A 10,558-nucleotide genomic window follows, 5' to 3' on the forward strand; every position below is an offset into this window, starting at 1 on the left:
TGTTAAAACATAATAGGGACCTATCCACATGATATTGGTGGAGCTTCAAACTAGGAGGACTGGAGATATTAAATCTCCTGTCCACCGGCCTCCCACCACTTAGCTCAAGTACCTCCCCTATAGTTAAAGGGAAGGGAACTAATCCTGATTTGCTATGGCCTTGAGGTACTTGAGAGCATACCCAACAGTCTGTCTGATTTAACACTTTACCCACTAAGGTGTGATAGTCACTCAATGGATGCCGGTCCATGTGGATATTAAAACTAGATTGGCATTTCTTGATACACCCATCCTCAACTACACTGTCACAGAGCCTACAGATACAGTTCTCTTCAGCTAACAATCCTTCACAATTTCTTCTGTTGTCAATGCTACCAGATCGTTTTCTGATACTCGCCTTTACTCGGTGGTTATGTTGTTCTTGGAAATCTACGCCTCCATCTCTGTCATCAGAACCCATTCCAGAACCTCTCTCGACCTCCATGGTACTCTCGCCGGAACAGACTGCTCTGGTCAACATCATGGTCAACAGGAAAATCCGGATCACAGTCTCTTGGGGCAAGTCCATCTTATAGGAGAAAATGGAGAAGAATGAGAAGGGGGAAAGAAATAATTGAGGGAGGTGGGATGGGAAGTGGAAAAAACAATAAAAGGGAACAGGGGATCGACAACTGCCTCCGATCTTACTATTTTCAATGCTCAGGTGCCGTCTCAATCTTCCTGAAACAGACACTCCAGTGATACAACTTCCTCTACCGTCTGTTCTTTATCACGGGACCTCTCTGGATCAGCAACCTTCTTACAATGGGACGAATGAACCCAAGTCTCTCTCTCGGCAACCTTCAATGCTGTCGTGCTAATCAATAAGACTTGGTATGGTCCTTCCCATCTGTCAATAAGGCAACCTGAGCGTAGAAAATTCTGTATCATTACATAATCCCCAGGTTCAATGTCATGACAATTACTATCTGGCAAATCAGGAATCACTAACTTCAGATTGTCATTTTGATTCCTTAGCTGTTTACTCATGTTAACCAGGTATTTTACAGTCCCTTCATTGTTACACTTCAAATCATCCTGAGGGATAATCATAACATGCGGTTGTCGACCAAACAAGATTTCAAAGGGGGACAGATTAAGAGGGGACCTGGGAGTGGTTCTGATGCTGTATAGTACAATGGGTAAAGCTTCTGGCCATGTCAATCCTGTTTCTGCCATAACTTTGCTCAATTTATTTTTAATAGTGCTGTTCACTCTTTCTACTTTTGCACTCGCCTGGGGGCGGTACGGAGTGTGCAGCTTACTATCAATTCCCATCAGCTTACACATTCCTTGAAAGACATCACCTGTAAAATGGGTACCCCTATCACTTTCAATTATTCTAGGGATACCATATCTACACACAAATTCCTGCACAATTTTCTTAGCAGTAAACATAGCGGTATTTGTGGCCGCCGGAAATGCTTCGACCCAATTTGAAAACACATCTATACAAACAAGTACATATTTCAAATTTCGACAAGGGGGTAATTGTATAAAATCAATCTGTATTACCTGAAAAGGGCCGTTTGTAGGTGGGATATGAGATGGTTCTGTTGGTATTGCCTTTCCGATATTCTTCCTCAAGCAGGTAAGGCATGACATTGCTCTCTTACCTGCATGGGATGAGAATCCTGGGGCGCACCAATATGCTCTTACCAACTTGCACATTCCCTCCTTGCCCAGATGAGTCAGCCCATGTGCTGCTTCAGCTAAACATGGAAGGTATGCCCTGGGTGCCACTGGTTTACCCTGTCCATCTGTCCAGAGTCCTGAGGACTCCTGGCCATATCCTTTTGACCTCCAAACTGCCTTTTCCTGTGTGGAACACAAATTTTGCATTTCACACAACTTTTGTGTGTTGATGGTATTGAATACTATCAATTGTGTGGTGTCTGTCTGTCTGGGGGTACCAGCTGCTAACTTAGCAGCTTCGTCTGCTCGGCTGTTACCAAGTGATACTGGGTCTTGGCTATATGTATGTGCTTTACACTTGATAACAGCCACTCTGTCAGGTTCCTGTATCGCTGTTAGAAGCCTTTTGATGTGAGCTGCATGCGCTACCGGTGTACCAGCTGCCGTCATGAAATTTCTGAGGCGCCATAGGGCTCCGAAATCATGGACTACCCCGAAGGCGTATCTAGAATCGGTGTAGATATTGGCTGACTTTCCCTTAGCCAATTCACATGCTCTGGTTAGGGCAACCAGTTCAGCAACCTGGGCTGAGTGAGGTGGGCCTAGCGGTTCTGCTTCTATGGTGCCTTGGTCATCTACGACTGCGTATCCAGTACACAAGTCTCCCGAGTCCGTCTGTCTGTCACAACTACCGTCAGTGTAGAAAGTAAAATCTACATCTTCCAGTGGGTTGTCACTGATGTCAGGCCTTGCCGTGAAATTTTGGGTCAAATATTCCATACAATCATGTGTGTCATCCCTTGTATTAAATCCTCCTTCCCCATCACTCTCATCCTCCACCCTTTGTGCCTGTCCAGGCACACCTGGGAGATATGTTGCAGGATTTAATGCACTGCATCTCCTTATGGTGATGTTTACGGGGGCCTTTAATGCCAATTCCCATCTTGTAAACCGCGCTGATGAGACGTGCCTGGTTTGGGCAGAATTCAGCAAGGCTGACACTGCATGTGGTGTATGAATTGTGAGGTTGTGTCCTAGCACTACATCCTCGCTTTTTGTGACTAGCAATGCTATCGCAGCGACACTTCGCAAGCATGTGGGGAGGGATCGCGCTACCATATCTAACTGAGCGCTGTAGTATGCTACCGGCCTGCTGGTATCACCGTGCTTTTGAGTTAGGACGCCTGCCGTGCAACCAGCACTTTCTGTTCCGTACAGCTCAAAGGGTTTCCCATAGTCTGGCATACCTAATGCTGGTGCCTGCGTTAGGGACTGTTTGAGTCTCTCAAATGCCATCTCGGATTCGTCTGTATGCGAAATCCGATCAGGTTTGTTTGATGAAACCATCTCCTGCAAAGGTAATGCTAGAATGGAAAACCCTGGGATCCAGTTACGGCAATACCCACACATTCCTAAAAACGTTCTGATCTGTTGCTGGGTTTGTGGCAGAGTCATGTCTCTAATTGCTTGAACTCTATCAGCGGTCAGGTGTCTCAGTCCTTGTGTTAGACAGTGTCCTAGATATTTTACTTTAGGCTGGCATAATTGTAGTTTGTCTTTGGAAACCTTGTGTCCTGTGTCTGAAAGATGAAACAGGAGCTGTTTCGTATCTTTCAGGGACGCTTCCAGTGAATCTGAACACAGTAGTAAATCGTCCACATACTGTATCAATATTGATCCACTCTCCGGTTGGAAAGACTGTAAACAATCGTGCAAAGCCTGTGAAAATATACTTGGACTGTCTATGAAACCTTGTGGTAATCGAGTCCATGTGTATTGGACTCCTCTGTATGTAAATGCAAACAAATATTGGCTGTCAGGATGCAGGGGTACCGAAAAGAAGGCGGAGCAGAGGTCAATAACAGTGAAAAATTTCGCAGTGGGAGGGATCTGCATAAGGATGACAGCTGGATTTGGCACTACGGGGAACTGACTCTCAACTATTTTGTTAATCCCCCTTAGATCCTGTACTAGCCTGTAACCCCTCCCCCCACTCTTTTTCACAGGGAAGATGGGACTATTGGCAGTGCTGGATGTTCTTACCAGAATGCCCTGTTGTAGCAAGCGCTCTATTACGGGGTATACTCCTAATTCCACCTCTGGCTTCAGAGGGTATTGTGGGATTTTTGGAGCTATCCTACCATCTTTTACTTGCACAACTACTGGAGCTACGTTTGCCATTAATCCAGTGTCTTGTCCATCTTTAGTCCACAGTGACTCTGGTATTTGAGATGTCATTTCTTCTACCTGGGATGGATTCCTATTTATCATAACAGTATGTGACATTAATTTTGATGGGGAGTCTAACAAGTCTCGCACTTCCTGAGCGTGATTCTCAGGTATGTCTAAGAATACACCTTCAGGAGTGCAATAAATGACGCACCCCATTTTACACAATAAATCTCTTCCCAGGAGATTAGTCTGAGCCGATGCCGCCAGCAAAAAGGAATGCTTGGTATGCAAAGGCCCTATTGTAATCTCTGCTGGTTTGCTAACAGGGTAGTGCTGGACTACTCCCGTTACTCCCATGGCTGGAATTGTCTTACCAGTGGTTCTCATGCCCACTGTCGAATTTATCACTGATTTGGCCGCCCCCGTATCTACAAGGAAGTTTAATGATTTACCAGCTACATCAATTGTGACCTCGGGTTCACTTCCAAGGCTTGCAATCAATTTCACTGGGTGCAAATTACAGGTATGGCCACACCCCTATTGGGTATGGTGACCTCCCTGAATCGCGCTGGCAGCAACTACTTGAGAAGGGGGTAACTGGGAACTACCCGAGACCTGCCAGTCTCTCTTTGGGGGATACCTTTTTGTTTCCCCTGCATGTGGCTCATGACTCCGTCTCTGCGGTCCCTGATCCCAATTTCGTGTGTCATGTCGTTGTCTAGGGGGTTGATATGATATTTGTGTGTTTTTCACTCTACAGTCTCGTGCAAAGTGTCCCTCTCTATGACAGAAATAACAGGTTACCACATTTGACTTACCCACAGGGTTTGGAGATTTATACAAAGGTTGCCTTGTAGTCAGGGCCTGTATACTTACGGTCATTAATTTATCACTTTGTAACTCCCTGTGTTTGGTTATATTCCGATCGTGATCAAGGGCGGCCTCTCTTAAAGTAGCCACCGACAGACCTCGCCAACATGGTTGCGTGGTCTGTACCCTTGTCTTCAATACCTCCTTTAAACCATCCATTAACACAGATACTGCTACTTCTCTATGATTTACATTTGTCTTGATGTCTTCTATGCCTGTGTATTTAGCCATTTCCAGTAGTGCTCTATGAAAATAGTCAGCAGCTGTTTCTGCCTCTTTTTGTTTAATTGAGAAAATCTTGTTCCATTTGACAACAGCTGGGAAATACTCTTTTAACTGTAAATTTATCCTCTTTACATTGTCTTGGTTGTACACATCCGTAAGGGGTACATCTTCATCTAATTTACAGTCAGCTAAGAATTGTGCTGAGTCGACATTGGAGGGTAAACATGCCCTCAGCAATATCTGCCAGTCTTTGTTATTGGGCTCTACAGTATTCCCTAGGTCTCTAATGTATTTCTGGCTAGCAACTAGATCCTTCCTAGGATCAGGGAATTCAGACACTATTGTTCTTAATTCCATTCGGGAAAACGGACAGTGCATGGCAATGTTTCTGACAGGAGTAACTCCTGAAGTATCAGTTTTCCCATTTGGCACTGCTACTACCCTAACGGGATTAAGTCTACTAACATCATTCTGAATAGATTCTACAGCTTGTGGTGAAATGGTTTCAGCATAGTGTATGGTGCCGTACTTACCCGTTGATACGACCTCACCTGTCCCTCCACTAGGGGCCTTGGATACTAATCTTACGGGTTGGGTCGTGCCCACTGCAGTTTCTGATATGGTGGCTGCTAGAGAGAGTGCCGATATTGTTGTTGACTCGTCCTCTTGATCACACTCCTGGGGAAAGTTTAAAACAGGGTACAACTTGCACGGGTTAATATTTGCATTACTCATTTTACTCATATTATCCTTAACATTTATACAGTTACTAAGTGCCTGTTTGTTACACATTAGTGCGTCATTCTCCGCAACCAATTTCTCTCCCGTTATGTAAGGTGGCGGTGGTGCCGTAGCTATCAGTTTTCTGATAGGGTTAGATCCCGCCACCTGAGCCAATCCTCTCTGTATTTCACCCTCCTGTTGCCATAACTGTAAATAATCATAATGTTTGATCCGTCTCTTTGTCGATTTAATGAGACATATCCTTCTCCTTAGATTTAGTAACACATCTGGGCTAAAGCTGCCTACTCTTGGGAACTTCTCCCCGTCATGTACAGTCATTCTTTCCCATTCATCACATAAAACTTCTGTGTGTGAACCGTATTTTTCACACATTACATACCTTGCCGACCCGATTGGTCGGTTTACTGAATCAACCCGAACCGAGGTTGATCCCCCCCTACCTGAACAACTGGCCCCCATAACTTGCAGGTGTTGCTTTCACTACCTCTGACCTTCAATCAGGGTCTTCAGCGAACCCTTACAAAAACCAAGATGTTCAAGATAGGCCGACGGTGGCGGTTTACCGAGTACCCCACTCACTCGCCCACGCCGACCAATACGCCCACACACTGCCTTAGCGCTGGCGTACTCGACCCAGGGCCCCTGCGACCTGAACCTCTATTTACTGAAACATGTGAGGGTGATCCGAAGAGCACTTACTCTTTTCAGTAACTATTGGTTGCTGGATAGTTCCTGAGTGACCAGCGAACCTCCCTTAAAATAAAAAAAATTACACAAATCACGTTAGAATGTACAAATAGCGTTTATGACCCCTCTAGCGTACGCAAATGATACTGGGTCAAATTACTAACTAATGCACACAATTACGTGCGGTACAATCGTTCGGCACATAAGCAACTAATCTTATGTGCGGAGCGACCAGTGGAATCGAAAATTGCGGCTGCGAATTCCTTCAGCCAGAGCTTTAATGGCCTATATGGGTTCTGCACCAACCCCCTGGGTTGTGCTCTTTTCTATTTATAGCGGACTTATTAGTCTGCTGTACCTGGACCTCCTGGTCTGTATGACCTCCTGGTCTGTTCTACAGTAGACCTTCTGGTCTGCTATACTCTAATGCTCTTTTTTTAATGTTAAACAAGGGATGCCTCCCTAGCCACCATGCACGTCACTTACATGTATGTACCTCACGAGAACTCGACTTCTTGTGGTTCAACCCAAAAATTGTAAAAACATATATATGCAAACACTCACTCACCACATGTACACTTTACTTTTGTTTCTATTTCTGCGCAGAAATTTCTTTCCTTTAGACCAGATGAGTCGTAAATTTAGAGAAGGATCTATTAGTTTACATTTCGGACACTAAAATTGATTTGCGCTATTTATCGCGTTGCCACCTTTTCGCCTGTTAAAATAATACTATAGTGTGATTTGAATTATGTGGGCGTACCCGGACGCTCCGTTGCGTAATATACGCTGCGTGCGTCGGCCTTTTCGTTGCGTACACTAGTCTAACCCTTTTGTTAGAAACACGTGTATGCCAGCCAGATATGTCCACAGAAATACAATTAACACGTTTATCAATGTAGATGGTCTTCAATCATCTACCGAGCACCACCCAGGTCTTTCCTTGTATCTTAGGCAAAGCTGTGTGCGTGCTTTACAAATTACCCCTTAATGTATTACCTTTACTCTTTAACTTCTAATAGCAACAAATCTTTCTTAGCACGTTATCAATTGTAAAATGGCAAACAGGAGAGTGATATGTGAAAATACACGAATGAAAAGAAATGCAGATATATGCGTGCGTGCGTACGCAAAACAGAAATAAACAGTTTTAAAAGACACTAGCGTGTTGTTCTTACCTCCGGTTCCGGATTCCTTCAGCACCCTTTACTAAGCGAAGCAGACGCTTATCCAGTCAGCACTACGAGGAATATGACCTCCCCCCCTTTGCTGATGGATAATGTCTGCTGAAATTACCTAGTGCAGATATGTGAAGGACGGACGAGCCGCCAATTGATAAAGCCAAATATTTATCTTATATAACACACTATAAAGAGGTTAAGAAACACAGTACGCAATTGGCGCACGAGGTACCGTAAGGGTACGCTCTTAGCGTAGCGGACGCTGTATCGGGAGCGAGCCGCTCGAGCGATACAAACGCTCGCGAGAATACGCTGTTGGTATTGGGCACACTATAGGTGAGCGACTACCGTAATGCTACGCTATCGGCGTAGTGGACGCTCGAGACCACGAGGAGATCACGAGCGGCGCAGACGCTCACAAGATAACAATCAGTAGACCTTGAATGTAACACACAGAAATGATATTCTTATACTGTAAACCTTGTACTGAAACACTGTAGCGATATAACGCTGCTTAACCTTGTTTACACTAAAGCTGTTTGAGCGATAGAGACGCTCCTATTACTCACTGCAATATAATGAACACGCAATACCGGTCTAAGGGTCTAACGCCTTTTAAGGAAATGAATGAACGTTCAAAAGAATAATACAATACAAGTCATACACTACCAAAATAACATTGAATATCTAACCAAGTAACTACACGTAAAATACAATAGCAGTACAATAACACTTTGAGAGGAAAAGAGAGAGAAAGAGGAGAGGAGAGAGAGAGAGAGAGAGAGATATGGCTCACAATAACAAGAAAGACAATATGATTGCGGAGAAACTTACGCACAAAGGGCAACAATCGCATGCGCCTCCTGGATATCCAGCTCCCGATTATCAGCAATGAGAACCGTTGAAGAGAATAGAGAGCTGGCCCAGATCGGCTTGTCCTTTTATACCCTACACAAAATACAGTACAATGGTCCCTATATTCTTATTGTTCATTGGACACAGGAATTCGTCTTCGCATTATAACAAAAGGTCATAGGTTGATTCATACAGGTGGGCTGTGACTATTTCCAACTGCTCAGGTGGGTGGGAAACTAGGTTTCCCGCCGCATGGATAATAAAGTGCAAATATAGTAAAAGTCCATAAACTTCTTATGTCCATAACTATTCGCACGAGCGAGTTATCCGCTTCAAACCAACACCGGAATATTGCTAATTAAATACTCTTCCGATGGATACTAAACACCACTGTATAACCCTTGTCTGACCCTTCGTATCAAACAAAGAGGGATCTCTTTGTCCATGAACATGCTACATTAACTAAACTTTCAAATTCTATCAAAGAGACCATGATCTACAAAATACATTATATGGTTAAAATATGTAACGGTTGAGTCGCACGCTAGACGCATACAAACTCTACCGTAAATGCGCATACCGTGCGCCTGCGGGTGCACGCAACAGCGAGTATGCGCACGCACGGGAGAGCACATGCACGCGCAGCGAGGACACGCATGAGGTGCAAATATGGCAGTGTGCATAGTGATATTTTTCTGACTTTGACATATTGAATGTTTCACTCATAACAAAGGTAATTTTGCTCCCTCCTCATTTCCTGACCTCCAGGACCACTTCAGCCTCCCCTCCTTCTGTCGCTTTCAGTACCTTCAAATTCTTGGCTTCAGCCACTCTTAAACCAATTTCTCTTTGCTTTGCTCTTCTACCTTATTTGAACGTTTGTGTTTGTACTTGATTGGCCAGAAGGGAAACATTTAGATAATTCCTAATTCCGTTTTTGCTCTCAACCCCCATCTCGTGAACCTTGAATTAGCTTGGGAGTTTTTTGGGATCGGAACCATTCACTGATTTGCCATGCTCCTGGGACTGGGATGCCATTGGACTCTGTGGTAGCCCTGTTAAACACTCCTATACTCGTGGTCTCCAAATCCCAAAACAAATTGCTCACCCACATATGCAATGCAGCTAAATTCCTAATTACTAAACACTGGAAAGAACAACGCCACCCATGTTGACTGCACTTGTGAATAAAACTAACTTTATTGCCTCCACAGAATATATCTTAAGCTTGCAAAATAATAGAGTTGCTAAATTTCAGGCGATATTGTGCCCACGGTTCCAGACGCAGTCTCTCGTCCCTCCTAGTCCCTGCTGACCTCCCTGCTTAGCCCCCCTCTCTTTGATACCTTTTTTTTTCTTTTTCCCTTTCTCTTTTTTTTGCTTTTCCTGTTATCTCTTTTTTTTTTTCCCATTAACAATAACCTGATTGTAGTCAGACACTTCTGTACTTTGGCATTAGGAAGTTTACCAACATGTTTATAAATCTTATGTGTTTTTTATGTTTTGGTTAGCAGCTTTTTGTATATCTGTAATATTTTTTTCACCAAAACATGTAACCTGTACTACATTTTTACTCATGTTTGCGATTTGGTCTACTCCAATACTTTGTTAAAAAAAAAAAAAAGAAAGAAATAAAACTAGATTGCATATTCTACCAAGATAGTAGGCCTCCCAGATTCTCATTCTTTTATATGTGATGAGGGTGGGCTCAAATGTAGTCACGTCATCAGATCCCGCCTTCTGTTCGTCAGGACACAAAGGGCGGGATTCAATTCTTTTCACCCCTTTCCACACTCGTTCTGTTTCTGCCCTCAGGGACGTTGTATCATTATATCAGCTCGCTACCCCCGGAGTAGCGAGGCACCCAACCCTTTACACAGTAAAGATTACTATGGGCGCAATATGCGCGATAACGGAGATCATTTTAGAAAGGAAATTGGGCGTGATATATCATTTGTATTTCACCCAAATTGTGTAATCTTGCAGCAGTGTGGAGCATTAATTATGTAATTGTGTCTCCGCCTCCCTGGCATGTTAATTGAATTCAGTTGTTGTGCAGCTGGGGCATGCCATGATGACACAAGTTGCATAATCACATGCTTCCATTTGCCCTTTGGACTTCCTCCTCTGGGAGGTTCAAAGTGTTGGCA

At 44.0% G+C, this 10,558-nt stretch overlaps 1 protein-coding gene across 5 annotated transcripts in view; it reads left to right on the forward strand.

Moving 5' to 3' along the window:
- CSGALNACT1 (chondroitin sulfate N-acetylgalactosaminyltransferase 1) overlaps positions 1-10,558 on the forward strand; it is a 558,708-nt gene that overhangs the window by 90,864 nt on the left and 457,286 nt on the right. The window lies entirely within an intron of this gene.

The sequence above is a fragment of the Pseudophryne corroboree genome, chromosome 1 (genome assembly GCF_028390025.1).
Source record: "Pseudophryne corroboree isolate aPseCor3 chromosome 1, aPseCor3.hap2, whole genome shotgun sequence".
NCBI lineage: Eukaryota > Metazoa > Chordata > Amphibia > Anura > Myobatrachidae > Pseudophryne > Pseudophryne corroboree.